Source organism: Eretmochelys imbricata, chromosome 17 (genome assembly GCF_965152235.1).
Source record: "Eretmochelys imbricata isolate rEreImb1 chromosome 17, rEreImb1.hap1, whole genome shotgun sequence".
NCBI lineage: Eukaryota > Metazoa > Chordata > Testudines > Cheloniidae > Eretmochelys > Eretmochelys imbricata.
This window is the reverse complement of record NC_135588.1, coordinates 8,448,086-8,466,231: the sequence shown is the minus strand read 5'-3', so window position 1 is coordinate 8,466,231 and position 18,146 is coordinate 8,448,086. Positions and strand designations below refer to the sequence as shown.

General features: G+C 45.2%; 1 protein-coding gene across 2 annotated transcripts in view; it reads right to left on the bottom strand.

Moving 5' to 3' along the window:
* The window catches only part of CUEDC1 (CUE domain containing 1), a 123,988-nt gene extending 106,785 nt beyond the window's left edge, over positions 1 to 17,203 (bottom strand). For both annotated transcript variants that reach the window (XM_077836493.1, XM_077836495.1), the window contains exon 1: positions 17,089 to 17,203. The gene's annotated coding sequence lies outside the window, so the exon portion shown is untranslated. The remainder of the gene's footprint in view (positions 1 to 17,088) is intronic.
* Positions 17,204 to 18,146: the final 943 nt, after the last annotated feature.

The window sequence follows — 18,146 nt, the reverse complement described above, 5'->3', positions numbered from 1 at the left end:
ACATCGTAGATGATGAGCACCCTTCAGTAAGAGTTAAAGCACTAAGCTTCAGACACCCCCTTCCCTCCTCTGCCCCCACCCCTAAACTATGAATTGGACCAGTCATCTTTACCATAATGCCCTCCAACTTTCGAGAAACATCTGAGGATCTCTGGTGCTCAGCTATCAAAAACGCCTCTCCTCCCACTTGGCGAAAATGTTTATATAAATCTGTGAACAATACCTTTCAGAGGGAGCAATATATATATATATATATATTTATATAATTTATAATTTATATAGTTTTCATTACAAATTCTTAACACTTTGCTTAGAGAAAGCCTTTGAAATATAAAGGCACTAGATACCAGGCTAAAGGAAGGCTGATCTAACTGCTGAGAGGATGTCCTCATGATGCTTTATCATTTTTGTTCTCCAGTTATATAAATCCATGCAGCAAAGTATAGCAGTTTGAATTTCACGTTGGAATGTCTGACCGATGAGAAAAGGAGGGAGAGGGGATACCGGAACTGCATCTAGACTATATCTACACTGCCTTATACTTGGGATTACACAGGTGTGAAAAACCAGTGCATGCTGCTGTAACTCCCCCACCTGGGGCACTGCAGGCACGAAATAAAAGGTTCCCTGTTCACATTAAAGCAGTCCTACGTTAACGCAAACTAGGAACCTTTTGGTTTACACTCGCAACATCCACAGTGGGGAGTTACAACGCAACACTTTGGAGAACACTGCTAGTCACATTCCCATCATCCGAACTATGAGGCAATGTAGACACGTCTCGCTATAGCTTTGTCTGTTTTGATGGGGAATGGCAGATGGCTTGAGACAATCAGTAATGGGACACAGAACCTTTCAACTATAGGTCAATAGTTCGCATTTTCTGCAGGTCAAAAGAGGTGACAGAGGCATCTAATGGCTGGCTCCCGTGGAAGATGCAGCAAATCAGGTGAAGACAACTCAAACATAGGAGGTTTTTTTTCAAATGGGCATAGGAATTGCTGTTTTGAGCTATTTTCCCTCTGGAAAGACCTTATGGGGAGGGATCATGCTTGTGCTACTGATTTCACACATAACCTCTCGGTAACAGCAGGAGGAGCAATGATCTGACATGACCCTGGTCAGTTACTTTCCACTCCTCCTGCAAGCCAAAGAGAACCTGCCATGCGCAAGAGCAGCACAGGGGTCAATTTTTGCTACTGCAGGGGTAGAGATACACACAGGTAAGCCCCACATGGTACATAGGGTCGACCTCATCTAACACCACCATATCGGGATTGCTATCTCCATGTAAAAACACACCTCTCTTCACAGTGAGGACACAGCCTAGGTGTTTGCAGGGTGGGGGCCTGCCTACACTAACAAGACGAAGGGTGGAAGGGGAAATAAAGACACTTAGGCAAGAAGTGACATGCTCAAGGTCAAACAACAGGTGAACTATACAAGCTGAAATACATACATGTTGTCAGTACAAATGCTGCAATTCTTTCATAAAAGGCCCTTGCTACAAAATCAGGATAATTAGGGAGGTTTTATTATTGTTTGTTACATTATATATTTTAGGCCTGGTCTGGAGAGATTTTGTACCAGTACAGCTATTTCAGTTACTAATTTATTGGTAACCAATCACAATTCTATATTGGTAACACACAGTTATACCAGTACAATCCCTAGTGTGGACACAGTTATACCAGTATAAAGGTTCTTCATACCTTTATTCCCCTTCCCTCTGAAATTAGCTTTACCAGTATAAGCTCCTGCATACAATATAATTGCCTCTATACTAGGGGTGGTTGTACCACGTTAACTATCCTGCGATAGTTATAGAGGCACAATTTGTGTATATAGAGAAGGCCTTAATATGGATACCATTTTTTTAGGAGAGGGGAGGCTTGACCTTAACATTTTAACAAAATACAAAGTATGTTCCAAACTGTGTAAATGAATAGCTATCACTCATGTAGCACATTCAAACTACCTGCCACATAAAGAAGCCTTAAGTTGCTGCAGAATTCCACACGCACTGACAAGAAGACCGGTGGAGCATGCTATGACAACCTGACCACATGCTCAGATAATTAGATTTAAATTAAACCTCGCTGAGATTTGAGCTGGCAGAACTGGTTACATTACTGCTCGAATATGAGCTCAGTAGAAGGCATGAAGCTAACGGTCAATCCCAGTTTTAAAAAAAAATCAGAATCATTATGCTGCTACTAATGAGGTGACACCTTTAAATTTCTTTTGGATTTAAGACATTATTGGGCAGATCTTTATGATAAAAAACAACCAGCAAAGGCATCTGGCTGAAAAACAGTGCAAATATCTGTAGCCATTACAGAAGTGTTCAGAGCTGTGGACACGGAGAAATGTCAGATTTTATTGACTAAATTTTCTCTGTCTCCCTTAGGAGAGAATATAATGCATCAATTCTTTGTGCAGCTCAATCCCCCCAAATTGCCTTTGCAGAATCTTTACACCTGTCTTCACCTCACTCAATATTTTCACACCATGAGGCACTTAACCTGATTTGGATATTTTACCCTAAATGGAACCATATGTGAGACGTGTTACTCAGGGAACCCAAATGCAGCTGAGCTCTGGGAACTTCTGGACCATTTGAACCATTTCACCCATCCTTGAGGTCATTGTTTGAAATGCTGATCAAGGCGGTAGCGACAGAACACTGTCATCCCTCTGATGGATGTTGGTCACCTACTTAAGAAAAATGAATGGTCTCGAGTCCCATCCTTAGTAGGGAGGCATGCATAATAAAGCCACCAAACTGGATGCAGCACGCCTGGCAAATTCAGAAGGGAGACAAAGGACTGAACAGGACACAGATGAAAATCCTCACTCACCCCTCCTCCAGACCAGGAGTGAGGCCTGCAAAAGCTCACACAGTCTGTGCTCTGAATGGACAGATTGAAGGGCTTACATATTCAGCACCATCCGCAATCGCCAAGGACACCATCTTCACATCTGGGGGCCTGAATCAAGCTCCTAAATCCAGATTTAGACACCTCACATGGCCAGTGAGACCCGTGTGTTGTCAGCACCACTGACAAGGAGGCTATTCTTTAGGTGCCCAAATCTGGACGTAGGAGCCTAACCTCAGGCCCCCACATCATTCAATACAGCAGTGATGAGCACAATATGACTCATGAGACCCTAAACAGAATACAAGAAAGTGTTCCAAAATCTCCATCTAAATCCCTGTGAAACGTTGAAAAGTGAGAGGGGTGTAGAAGTGTGATATTTACTCATATTGATTGCAAAGAAGATGGTGGGAGAATTATTCTTCTTAAGGCCAGTGTTTGCTGATGGAGCAGCCTCAGATACAGGAAGATGTGTGGGTGGGCAGGGACAAGAAATATGGAAAGTCAGAGCACTGGAGAAGAAGCAGATTAACAATCACTGTATTTTAATTTCCCTTTATTTACAATACTGTTTCCATTCTCTTTTTACTTCAACCTCCCCCTCACCAAAAACCCCAACTTTTCTATCCCATTTAAGTTTGGTCTCAGCAAAGGGCTTGAATACACTTGGAAGTTAACACAGAAACACAGGACACAGCACTGACTTCTTGTGTCATCAGGTCCATCCCGTGCTATCTCAAGCTGTCCAAGTAGGGTGTGAACTTAAAGCACAATAGCAGTGTCTGTGCAACTCCATGTGTGGACATTCTTATTCCGGAGCAAAAGTACCTTGTTACTGTTTAGTTTAGCTCACTTTTGTTGGCATAGCCCCAAAGTGGAGAGACAGCCTACACCAATGGAAGTGGGTTTTCCAATGGCATAGAAACACCACCTTCCCCAACTAGGTTAGCTAGGTCAACAGAAGGCCTCTTCCATCGACATAGCTGTATCTACCCTGGGGATTTTGTGGCCGTAACTATGTTGGTCAGGGTGGTTTTCCACATCCCTGACCGATGTAGTTATGCTGACATTACTTTACGTGTAGACCAAGCCTCAGTCCCACCGACTTCCACTGAGTCACAATTTTTAAGTGCCTGCAAGCTAGATTTACAAAGGTATTAACTATAGCCACCTAGTGGAATTCATAAAAGCACCTAAGCAAATTAGGCACCTAAATCCCATTGATTTCACTGGGAGTTAGGCAGCTAACCTGAACCCATCTGCATCCTTAAGTGTCTTTGCAAATCTACATGTTACACACTTTTGAAAATTTACCATAGGCATTTTTTCAGTATAAACCGGCCTTTAATCACTTATGCTTAAATTGATTAGGGCAGGTTGGAGCTACAATGAAATCACAATGTCCATAAAAAATTTGCACCAGTTTAACTGATTTAATTTAAACTGGTGTCACTTACCCACATAGACAAGTCCTTCGCTAACACATCCTAACAACATACTTTTTATCCTTGCCTAGACGGGGCCTTAGAACACGTCCGCTAACTCTAACAAGATACGTTTAAATCCTAGTGAAGACAAAGCCCTTCAAGAAGTCTCTTGCTTCCTCGAGATTATTCCTAATTCTCATTTACACTGTGTGTGTGTCTGATAAATTACCACAGGCCAAACACTAAACTGCCGCCTCCTACAGATTGGAGACATCCATCCCCAAGGCAAAGGCCATCTGAAACACTTGTGCTGCCTACGGCATTTGCGCGGGGAAGAGGAGAACCGTAAAAAGGTGAAGCATCCCCGACCAGCCAGGACTCCATGCGGAAACAAGCATCCCACAGATGACAGCAAGTCTGCTTCTCATTGCCCAGGGAGGTCACGCAATGCGCTCATGTGATTTGGTGTCTTGTTTACCTGGGGGGCTGGAGCTGAGGATGTCAGCTGGAGACAATGGCTGGATTCCTTTGTGAAACTACAGGAGGAGTTTTTTTGATTTGTAGATCACAGAAGTTACTGAAGGAGAAGACCTACGCCTGGTCTACACCTAAAACTTAGATCGACCTAGCTACATCCCTCAGGGCTGTGAAAAATGTTGTGCCCTATGTGACATAGTTAGGTCAACCTAACCACTGCTGTAGATGCATCTCAGTCCATCAACCTGGCTACCACCTCTTAAGGGGCAGATTTACTACAGCAGTGGAAAACCCCCTTCCATCACCATAGCAACGGTCTATACTACAGCACTACAGGGGCACAGCTGTTTTGCTGCTGCACTTGTAGTGTAAACTTACCTCCATTAGGTTACCAAATCCATTTCCTGTGCCACCCCAGGGCAGGCTAGGATTGTCCCTCGCAGTGGGTTTCCTAGTTTTTTGTCCAATTGCATTTTTAACTGACACTAACTCCATGAAAAAAGAACGAGGAGTACTCGTGGCACCTTAGAGACTAACAAATTTATTTGAGCATAAGCTTCATGGGCTAAAACCCACTTCATCAGACGCATGCAGTGGAAAATACAGTAGGAAGATATATACACACACACACACAGAACATGGAAAAATGGGTGTTGCCATACCAACTACTGTATAACGAGAGTAATCAGTTAAGGTGAGCTATTATCAGCAGGAGAAAAAATACCTTTTGTAGTGATAATCAGGATGGCCCACTTTCAACAGTTGACAAGAAGGTGTGAGTAACAGTAGGGAGAAAAATAAGCATGGGGAAATAGTTTTACTTTGTGTAATGACCCATCCACTCCCAGTCTTTATTCAAGCCTAATTTAATAGTATACAGTTTGCAAATTAATTCCAATTCAGCAGTTTCTCGTTGGAGTCTGTTTTTGAAGTTTTTTTGTTGTAGTATTGCGACTTTTAGGTCTGTAATCGAGTGAACAGGGAGATTGAAGTGTTCTCCGACTGGTTTTTGAATGTTATAATTCTTGACATCTGATTTGTGTCCATTCATTCTTTTACGTAGAGACTGTCCGTTTTACTCATTTTTTCATGTTCTCTGTTTGTATATACATTTTCCTACTGTATTTTCCACTGCATGCATCCGATGAAGTGGGTTTTAGCCCACGAAAGCTTAGCTTAAATAAATCTGTTAGTCTCTAAAGTGCCACAAGTACTCCTCGTTCTTTTTGCTGATACAGACTAACACGGCTACCACTCTGAAAACTAACTACATGGTTTCCACTACTTTCCCTGAGAGATTATGCTACAATCCACTAAATTTCACTATTGGGAAATTTCTCCTGAGATTGATTCAACCTAAATTTCCTTTTCTGAACTCCATCCCACTATCCCCTATTCCCATTCTAAACAATCCCCCTCCTCCAAGACACCTTTAAGAGACTTAGCATAACTCTCCATGTCCCCCTTCAAAAAACTAAGTCTTAACTAGGAAACTGATGACAACTGTCAGCAAAGGATCCTGTGAAACCACTCCTAGCAGATATAAGACCAGCATAGCTGGAGAAAGCACAATGGCAGCTCCTTGAACTCTACTAATGGTTTCTGCAAACCATTTTCAGTACTGATTCAGAGAACCCTATTGTTAATAGCCACTGTCAAGAGCCATCAGTACATTTCCAAACATAATGGGTGCTATAATTATCATTTGGCCAAGTAACACATTACCCTCCTGACAAAACTTTCCTCAAATCAGGCTTCTCGGCCTTAAAGGTCTCTATTGCTCTTCTCTGAATTCCCTCATAGTTTCATAGAAGTGTAGGACTGGAAGGGACCTCAAGAGCTCCCCTGGATTAGATAACCTTGTACAACCTTCCTGAGCAGAAAGCAACCAGCAAAATATTCAGGCTTCAAACTTGGGTCTTACACCATTCCAGGAACACTAAAATTCTTTTAAAAACCTCCAAAACTGTATTGAGGCTTTGAACAAAACACACAAGCTGTTCAGTGAAAGGATTGGGGCTTACAGATTTGATACTGCAGAAGCGCTGGCTTCGCCTTACACACACACATGCACACGAGTCACCAGAAGAATTCACTTACTGGCATCACCAGGTATAGCTCACATAAGCACTGAAGGGGATTTAAGCAGCAGTGCATTCCATTTAGGTCATGGAACACAGATTTTCCTCTTAATTCAATATAAATTGGCTTAGTTAGGAACTGATCCATTTTATATTCTATAAGGCAGTAGTTCTCAAACTTTTGTACTAGTGACCCCTTTCACATAACAAGCTTCTGAGTGTAACCCCCCTTATAAATTCAAAACACTTTTTTATATATTTAACACACTTATAAATGCTGGATGCGAAGCAGGGATTGGGGTGGAGGCTGACAGCTTGCGACCCCCCCCCCCAATGTAATAACCTTGCGACCCCCTGAGGGGTCCTGACCCCCAGTTTGAGGACCTCTGCTACAAGGCATCTAACACCTTCTGGGTGCCATCACTTTCACTGCAGTGGGGTGTGAGAAGGAATACTTCCCGGACACTCAAATACTATGGTAATGCAGGCCATAATAGTACCTAGATAGTTTAGATTAGAGAGGAGTCAGAAAGGAGTCAGGAGCCAATTTCAGGTTCTGTTAATCACATGGATTATTTAGAGAAATTAATGCATACCACTGAAACTAAGCTTTGTTGTTGTGGCTGAAAAAGGTGCATTTTTACCGCAAGATAGCAAATGCATGATAGCTTATCCCACTGTAAAATCCCAGGGGAGATAAAGCATGATAATTTTTGTCACAGGGTAGCTGGGTGAAGTCAACCACAGGTGGAGCTGCATCTTGTCTCCAGTAGGATTTTATAGAGAGATAGCAAATGCACTTAAAAGTAACCTTTTTTCTAGCAGTAAAGACAAAGCCTTATTTTCAGTGGGGGATACACTGAATAGCCATAGCTATCTTTTCAAAATAGCCATATCCTATTTTGTTAAACTAGCAATGATGGGAACAGATATGTAAGAAGGGCAGAAAACAGTTATCTGTGGTCTGATCCTCTGAGGTGTTGACTATCCTCAATCCTCACTAACATTCATGGGCATTGAGCATCTTGGAGAATGTTTAGCACATCCCAGTGGCAAACCCAGGCTGTTTTAAGCACTGTACTTTTTCAATTTACCCAGGAGCAACAGGAGCTCCCTAATCCTTATTTTATTAAAGGCATATTTACCAGTTTGTCCACCTACTCTTATTCTTATTGGTAACAGCAGAATGCTACGTTTTCATTGTTAGAAGGAGATGCATGCTTTTTTAAAAAAAGAATGGATATTAAAAAAAAAATTAGCCATGCAATGCACGCGCCGAGCGGGTCGTGGACATTTTTTGAAGGAAATGTTTGATCTCAAACATTTTCTCAGAGATAGTTTATCAACTGGCTAATCTGCTAGTAAAATTTTTTGCTGAGAGCCAAAAACGTAAATGGGGCCAGTTTTAGGGGAAATCAAGACAAACATCATTGCAATGATTTGCTGGTCAGTTTCATGTGTATATCATCTCCAAAAAATCTTTTAATTATGTTGTTCTACATCAAGTCCAAGGCCTTTTTAAATGGAAATAGTTCCGAAGCTCAAGGGTTAACCACAAATACTTTGGCATGCAAAGGATCTGTGTCGCATTTTTTAAGTTAAACTCTGTGATGTTCTTAACTAAGATTTCATTGGTTTAAAATGCAATATTCCCTTAAATACCAGTAAAATAACAGAACTGTGTGTTCACAACATAAAGACTTCCCAGTAGTCTGAGAAACTACCAGAAAATAATTCTATCCACATAACTAGGGCCCTATCAAATTCACGGACATGAAAAACGCGTCCCGGACCATGAAATCTGGTCTCCACCCGTGAAATACGGACTTTTGTATGGTTTTACCCCATACTATACAGATTTCACAGGAGAGACCAGCGTTTCTCAAATTGGGGTCCTGACCCAAAAGGGAGTTGCAGGGAGGTCACAAGGTTATTTTAGGGGGGTCACAGTATTGCTACCCTTACTTCTGCGCTACCTTCAGAGCTGGGCGGCCGGAGAGTGATGGCTGCCAACGGAGGGCCCAGCTCTGCAGGCAGCAGCACAGAAGTAAGGGTGGCAATACCATACCATGCCATCCTTCCTTCTGCACTGCTGCTGGTGGCGGTGCTGCCTTCAGAGCTGGGCTCCTGGCCTGCAGCTGCCGCTCTCCAGCTGCCCAGCTCTAAAGGCAGTATCACCAGCAGCAGCAGCACAGAAGTAAGGGTAGCAGTATTGCAAACTCCCCTACAATAACCTTGCGAGACCCACACAACTCCTTTTTGGGTCAGGACCCCTACAATTACAACACCAAGAAATTTCAGATTTAAATAGCTGAAATCATGAAATTTATGATTTTTAAAATCCTATGACTGTGAAATTGACCAAAATGGACTGTGAATTTGGTAGGGCCCTACACATAACTGTATACTGTTTGAAAATCAGACCCTAATCCACGGAGGGGAATGGTTAAGCATGAAAAGCTTTATTTATTGATACTACAGCCCCAATTCTGCAGCCACTCCTCAGGTAGCGCTTATGCTGAGCTCCATGGGTATTCCATGCACAGAGTAGGTGCAGAACTGGAAGCATTACTGGAATGTTCACTAGGAGCCTGATCTGGCAATTGGATCTGAACTCCTATTGGATCAGGCCTTAACACACTTAAGCTACATCCCTATGAGCTAGGGATATACTACCCAGCTCATGTACGCATACTCATGCTAGTGCTCACTGAGCTACTGTGCTAAAAGAAACAGTGTAGCCATGACAGCATGGACAGTGGCAGCAGGGTCTAGATGCCCCAAGTACAAACCTGCCTGAACCAACCAATACTGCAGCTACACTACTATTTGTAGCTCACTAGCTCAATGACAGCTAGCTCAGGCACATCTATGTAAGCCACAAATCACATTCCTAGCTCTCAGTGTAGATACAGCCTTAGCGTGAAACTGGAAACTCCTCAGTCTCTGCAGAATAGTGTCAGCCCCTATTCAGCCGGGCAGGGAGTGAGTCCTGTTGGGGTTGCGACTCTGGCCACTTAGTTGGGGAGAAGGAGAACAGAGGCTACTTGCTTGATGCTCCCACTGTAAGTGAGTAGGCAGGGAATAGAAGGAGCCTGGCTCCGGCTCCTCCCCCACTCACTGGCCAAAGGAGGTGTCTGGGCACACAGCAGGGAGCAAACACATGAAAAGGGGTGAAATTACTTCCTCCCTCCCACAGCAAGGGGACAACAAGGGTAGAACTGTGACTCTGTCGCAATTTGTTCTCCCGGCTGCTCCCAGAGTGGTGCAGGGCACCCACGATCCTGAAGATCTTCCAAGTGGGGTACTGCAAGAGTGGGAGGTGCCCCAAATCAGTGCTGGCAGCTCCAAAATTCTGTACTATAGACACAGCAGGAGAGACCACTAAAGTCATGGTACAGCACAGAATCTCCATGGCATATGTTTCCAGCCATGAGACACACAATTGAAGTCTCCATCCCAGCACGTTTCAAAAGTTATGACTGAAAGAATTGCATAGACAATTTTGTGTATAATTCATCATTTACATTGAGGTTCTACGCAACGATGGCACAAGAAAGCAGTAATTAGAACCAATACAAATTAACCAGCTAGCTCACACTTCTTTGCAGTGCCAATTGTTGCCCCAAAGACACTTTTGTGAACCCTGATTTAAAAGCAAAGCCTGGGAGATAACTGATTGGCAACTCAACAATACGCTTAAAATAATTATCAAGACCCTCTGGACATTGGGCCAATAAAAGCACAAACCAGGTTACAGCAAGAGGAATGAGACACTGAGCATACTGCGTGTTCTGACAGAATGGAAATCAACAGGAAGAGTTACAGATCTTAATGAACATGCTCATTCCTACTGTCCCTCTCAAAGAATTTTTTTAAAAACAATGACAGGTGGTACCAACTTGGATTATTAGAGAGAAAATCCCCAAACCTGTACAATGTTTTAATTTAAACACCCCAAAAAAATAAAAATTAAAAGGATTTCCTAAGACATCATCTTATCCCTATGTGATGAATTTGGAGTTGCTCTGCAGTTTATGAATGCTATATATTGGCCTGGTGACCGGAGCGTTTATTATATGAATCTACTGGGTTACCGCAAAGCAGGACTGTCTGGGAAAACAGGCAAACGGAAAGAAAAGAATAGCTCAGGATAGCCACCTCTCAGCAAACACATAAGAGCTGTTAAGGAACAATGCCAGTACTACTAGCTTTGATGATTTTTGCCTTCTCTCCAGCTAACCGCCAGGACTGGTTTGCACCACAAGGTCAGAGCCAAGGAACACAAAAGAACTATAGCAGTGTTTAAGAGGAACCTTCGGGGGGGAACCAGAGTGAGACATAGGACTTTGCTGGGGTGTCTGGAGAAGCTAGGCCTGCCTACTTCGCCATCAGGAGATGGTATGGCTCTAAGTAAGATACACATGCATGTAGATTGTTGTTTTAAAATCCTCTCTCTCTAACTGCTAAAATAAACAGTGCTTTGGTTTAAGGAGACTATCTGGCCACTGTATGCCACTGGTCAGAGACTCCCAAAGGGAAGAACTGCAGGTACCCAAACTCAGTTGGACCTGCAGGGTAAAAGTGGTGAATACACAGAATACGGTCAGCCAGGACCTGGTCTAGGAATGAAAGAATTGCACAACTCCACCCTGAGATAGGCTAAGGCACGAAATCTGAGACCACAGAGGGTGTGTTCGGAGATACCAGGAAGGGAACAGAGGTGCAGCTAGCCTCACACAACCAATGAATTATATTCCGCAACAAGTTGGCCCAACTCATTTTTAACATCCTATGCCAACCGCACGGGAAGTCAACACAAGATAGAGAGTCACGCAGAGTGCACAGCACTTCACTCTCTCAGAACAGGAGCAAATGGTTTAGCTTGTACTGGCCTCCTACTCCAGCAACCATACTTATATACAAGAAAGGCAGTGTGACCCAGTAGTTAGGGCAATGGACTGGGAATCAGCTCTGGGTTCTGCCACTCACTTACTGTGTGACCACAGTTGGGCAATTCACTTCCCCACCCTGTGCCTCTGTTATCCCTCTAGCCCTTTGTCTTGCCTATTTAGATTGCAAGTTGTTTATGGCAGAGCTATATGCTGCATAAATTGACCTTTTCATTGTAATGAATGTATGTATTCCACAAAAAACTGTGTTAAGAGACTCTGGACAAAATAGGATGTGATCATGTAATTAAAGGCTGTATCGTAATATATATGCACAAGGGGACAACTTAATTCTGGCATTTCCTAACTTTTGAATGCTTGACTTTGGAACCTTAATAATGTTATTTTAACATAGGTTCTTGTGTGTGTCAATTACTAGATTTTTAAGAAAAGCAAACACCATCAAAATGGCATCATATTGACACCCACGTGGGTCATCATCAGGGTTAGAACCTTTCGATCCACTGCACAGATTTCTGCCACTTGAGCTAATAGAGTAACTGATAAAAGTAGTAGGTATCGTCCTCTGTGGGGGCCAGAATTAGAAGGAGAGGAGATATACACTTTGTCAGTGGGTTTCTCAGACATTTGCCAACACCAGAGGTATGGTGAGACCCAGGAGTCTTAGGTTCCATTCTGGAAGGGAATGTAATAGAAAGCAGAAATTCTTCTGTCCATTCCCCCACAAACTTGCACCCTTCTACCCAGTCCCCTCCAACCTGCCCGTTCCAGTCCTGTCTCTTCCCCACCACTGGCTCCTTCCCTACCCCATCCCAGTCTTCACTCCTCACGTTTCTCATCCCAGTCTCAGTCTCCCTGCCCAGCTAGCCCTATTTCCCCCCACCTCCTGTCTCCTTATCCTATTGTCTCTTATCTCCTCTCAACCCCCAAGGCTCCTAGTCTTCTGCCCTGGGTTCCTCATCTAATAACAGTCTCCCCCTCAGTGCCCTCTCCCCTCCCAGCTCCATGTCCCAGTCTCTCTGCCCAGCCAGTCCCAGTTCTCCCCCTGCAGCCCAACTCCTTATCAGATTTCCCCCTGCCCATGCCCCCCTTACTGGTCCCTAGTTCCAGTCTCCTTGTCCAACCAGTCTCAGTCTCTTCCCTCCCCCGCCCCACAGCTAAATGTCTGATCTGTGTTACCACCAGCCAAGTGGCTCTCAGTCCCACATTGTTTAAAGTGTGAGTGTGGTGGGTGGGGAGGAGTCACAAAGACTCCAAGACCTGGCCAAAAAACAAAAAAAAAAAACCACAAAAACCATTAAGAGTCAAGCTGAAGGTGGCTGAGGAGCGCACATTAACAAATGTTTCAGCAAAGCTACTGCTCCCAGATTGTGACAGCTCCCTCACATTTTTCTCAGACTGCTGCAAGCACCAAAATCCCCTCCTCCCCATTTCCCTCACTGGATCCCAGTCCCAGTCTTCCCTCCCTAGCTCCCAATTCCAGCCTCCCTTTCACCCTGCCCAGTTTCTCTCACCCCTCTTCCAGTCCCAGACTCCTTATCCCAATCAACTCCTTTCCTTCCTCACTAGTACAGCTTTTGTCCCCTTTGCATTTGGCTCACACAGCTTCCTTCTCCACATACCTAAGTGTCAGAGATGGCACAGGAGAGAAAGGCTCTTTGCCCTTAGTTCCGGGGCCAGCCCCAGTGGAGCTGGGAGCAGCCATTCCAGGGAAAGTCTGGCTTTCCCTGTAGGCCTTAAAGGCTGGAACACGTTCAGACATTCTCTGGGGATGATGCATGCGCAGTCACGCATAGAAGCTGCAAGAGGCTCAGTGAGGATGGAATCTTCTCTGATTTTAGCTGCTAACATCAAAGAAATCTATGTCTGGGAACTTGGTCACGGAGATGGCAAAAGGCACATCCCTGATAGAAAGGTCATCCCCCTGCCAAATTTCAAGCTGCTGTTCAAAGAAAAGATCTCCAGAGTTTTTTTTTTTTTAACATAGGCTAAAGGGAAATATTTGGTTTGCCTCATTCTTGGAAATGGCTGTACTGCTGTGACTGAAATTTTCTAAAAACAAATGAGCCAAAGGCAGGTACCCAACATGTAAAATTTTAGCACAAACAGTTAAAGTTCGGAAAAGCTATATGCAACTGAAAACAGGGGAATGTCAAGCAACCTTAACAGAAGACAGCACTACCAGCTCTGCCTACAGTTAGAGGATTTTTCTAATCTCCAAACATTTGCACCCTACAAACCTGGGAAAGCAGGGAAGGACAGCACTCCCAGTGACTGTTATTGGGAAGTGCTTCATTCCCACTTTCTAACATTAGAGGTGATCACTTTTAAATTCTCACCACAACTGCTAGAAAGTTCTATTCAGATTAAAGATGAGCATATAACATTCTCAGTTCAGCAGACAGAGCTTCCCTGTAGCAAGAGACACAAAGGGACCAAACTGGGGCAATTAAAAGCAACGCCCCCTACAATGACCTAGACCCCAGACCCTGTCCCCTAACATGCTCCTTGTCAAAGGGGAAGGAGCCAGCTATAACAGGAGACAGTGTGTGGTTGGCTGCTAAAAGACTTCCCACCTCCTAGTCTACATTTATACTGTGTTCCATCACTACAGAGTTTGAGCAACCAATGTCTGCACCCCCTGCTGGAGGCTGGTAGTAGATGCTAGTGGGAGCTGGCCCAAGAAGTACAGCCAAGCTAGCTGTATATAGCTATATGCAGTATGCATAACATCTCCACCACTGAGAATAGGTTTCTGGGAGAGGAATGGGTACTAGAAAGGTGATACATGCTTTGCAATTGCAAACCCTGGAAGAGATGAGAAGCAGCAGCCAACCTCCAGATGCATAAAATTATTAATTATATTAGAGTTACCAGAAGGCCCTAATCAAAATCAGGGCCCCATTGTGCCAGGCTCTGTCCAAATACAGAGGAAGATACAGACCACGCCCAGAGTCTGCTTACTATCACAGAAGCATTTACTTTCACCACTGCCACGGTGTTGATTTTTTCTTTTGTTTTATAGTATGCAAAAATAAATTAATGCAAATACATAGGGGGCACTAACTGCTTGAAATAACAAACAGCAATGCAGTGAGTGCCAAGAATAATTAGTGTGCCAGTCCCAAACACCACAGCTTACTGTAGACCACTGCAGGATATAAACATCCTAGCCATTCTTAAGCCCTTCTGAGCTGCTCATTTCACCCTATCTATTCTAATTCTCTTGTTAGACTGTTAGCTCCTTCCACGTAGGAACTACCTCTACATTGTGTTTTGTATGGTCCTAGGTACACCATCAGCACTTTTTATATCTATAAAGAAAAGTAAATTTTGATGATCTGAGAGAATAGACTCCTGTGGCTCAGCCTGTCAAAAAGAAACCTTTCCCATAGGCGCATATTAAAAATTACACCCACAAGTCTAAGATCTAGGACCCTATCCTACTTGCCTTAGACATGTGAATAGTCCCCTGTCCTCAGTGTAAATACTCAAATGGGGGAGGGGGTCTGAAAACAAATCTAGAAGCTGCTAGGTAAGATACCATAGGAAAACAATCCCATGCAGGCAGTGATGGGTAGACAAATTAACATAATACCATAATTCTTTTCCATCTTTAACTTCTATCAAAGTCCCAAACAGTTTCAGTACATTGCAATGTACAAAATGCAAATTTAGCTTGAGTGAACTGGAGCTAAGAGCTAAGTCATTCTATGAAAAAACTATCTACTACAAGACTTCCACTGTAATTTTTTTCCCCAAATACCTCACATTTTAGTTGCTGAAATTTTGGTTTTGAATCCAGATATACAGGTCAACCATCTGGTGACCTGACTGGATGAGAACAATTTCATTGAGCTAGGTCTATGGAATAGAATTACATTGCAGAATAATGGTTTCATATCACTCAATAAACACCATGGCAAAGACGAAGTAACTAATCAAAAGCATTTGACAGCAACTTGAGCATATATTTTTAGAGTGGCATACATTTCTCCAACAGCAATTACTTTACTGATATTCTACCTAACATATGGTTAATGGTAAAAAGAAAAGGAGTACTTGTGGCACCTTAGAGACTAACCAATTTATTTGAGCATGAGCTTTCGTGAGCTACAGCTCACTTCATCGGATGGTTAATGGTGTGTCACTTTGTCTGACAGACAAATGCGCAACAACACTAAGATAGCAATACAAAAATGCAGCATTCTGATTGGCTTAGAGTGATTCAGATAATTAGAAACTATTTGGGCCATAAAAGTACAGCTCTAAAACAAACAAACAAAATATGAATAAGTCACTTTGCCATTGGGTGCATGTTTGAACTCCTGTATTTACTAAAGGGCAACCATCCAGAAATCCCATTAGCAAAGTATTGGTCCCAGGTGATAGAAAATGGACAAGATTTCTTGATCAGTTGATTTTAATGGACTTAAGCCTTTAAGACATATCAACAATGAACAACAGGACAACTTCTTCCCCTGCAGAAACATGCCTCATTCCTCTTCTGTCATCAATTAAAACAAACAGCCCAGGGTTATAAAACTATACAGCCAATGTAGCCAAAACACCAAATCCTGCTACAGGTTTTTGGACTTGGATTTCTAGTCATTCAACTTTTTTTGTATCTTTGCAAAAATAATAATATTTTGAAACAACACAAAGGAACCACAGCTGAACAACAACCTGTAAAGAAAGCCGGGCTAACCTTAGTAAGGCTCCAGAGGCGTGTGGAGATTTGGGAGTGGAGGGGGGAAATTCTCCTGCTTGGAAACAGAATGACCAAGATTCCTGGGGTTCACTCACCCCCCCCCCCCAAGCGCTGGCCGCTGCCTGTCCCACAAAACACCCCCCACCCCAGAGGGATCCCAGGGGCAGGCGGGGGAAACGCTCACACATGGCTCCAGCTAAGCGGGGGGGACGGACGCGGCTAGAGACGGAGCCCACGACCCGTGGGACGGGAAAGGTGCCACAGCGGCCGAGCATGGCGAGAAGTCCCCTCCCCCATCCCAGCCATGCCCCTTGCCCTCACCTCATTGCAAACGCCCCTTCTCCCCGGGCCAGGCGGGGATAACCTGGAAAATCCCCCTCAGGAAAACCCGCCCGGCCGGGCGAGCCCAGCCCGGTGAGGGCCTCTGCCCGGCTCCGCCCGCTCGCAGCCCCCGACGCGCCGCGGGAGCGTTGCCTTGGCACTGCCCCGGCCCGGGCGGCCGCGCAGGCTCCGACTCCGGCCGGGGCAGCGGGAGCGGGGGGCTGCCCCGGCCGGACAAAGGCAGCTCCCAAGTCCCCCCCATTCCTGCCGCTTCCTTACCCGGCTGCCGGCGGCTGCTCCCCGGGCTGCTGGCGAGGGCGCTGGGGCAGAGGCGGGCTCCGCGCCGCCCGCGGCTGGAGAGGGGCTGAGGGGGCGGGCGCTGCCCCGGGAGCCGTTGAGGCGGGTGGCGGGGGGGAGACAGGCGCGCGCGCGCTCGCTCGCGAGCTCCCCGGGAGTTCGGCTCCGAGCCCGGCGCACGCCGCCGCCAGCGCAGCTCGCAGGCTGGGAGCGGGGAGAATGGACCGTGCGGGGCCGGGGGGGGGCGCCTCGGAAATGGCAGGGGCTCCGCTCACGCTCCAGCCCGGGAGGGAAAGGCGAGCCCGGCGGCTTCCTAGCGGCCGACTGCCTGAAGTGCAAACGAGCTCCTCCTGCCCGGCCCGCCGGTGGGACGGAGCTAGCAGGAGGCGCGGGGAGAGACAGGCGCAGCATCCATGGGCAAGAGCCCTGCGATTTCCTCAGCCAGGCTCCTCTTTGTGGTACCAATGCACCGCCAGGGCCCGGTCTCTAGCCATGAGCGAACCCCGGGGGGGCAGGGAATTGACATTCCCCCCGGCACAGAAGGGGGAAATGAAGGAGCCCAGAGGTTAAGCAACTTGCCCAAGGTCACGGAGTGGAGTCAGTCTCTTGATTAAAATTCAGGTGTGCCTGGCTCCCAGGACCCATTGGTAAGCAGCAGCTGTTGTCTCAACTCTGTACCTGAGAGCAAGTATTTGTGTGGCATGAGACAGCATTGTACTGTAGTTACTTAGGGAAAACACAATGAGCCAAATGCATCCCCAGAAGCAGGCCCCTGAAATTGACGAGGGTTCTCAGCCAGTCTTCAGAGATTCTGGACTGCACAGCCTTCTGCACTGCAAAGTGTGAGGGGTTCACCAAAGTGGTGAGGCGCCCTACAGAAAAGGGAATGGGGGAGGATCCCAATGTGGGAACAGTTGAGAACCACCGCCATAGAATTCCGCCAGAAGAGGACTGGGCATCATGTTGCCTCTCTTGATAGTGACCTTTACCTGCAGTGGCAGGAAACAGAAGCTAAAGGGACTAGAAAGGGCCAGAGAATT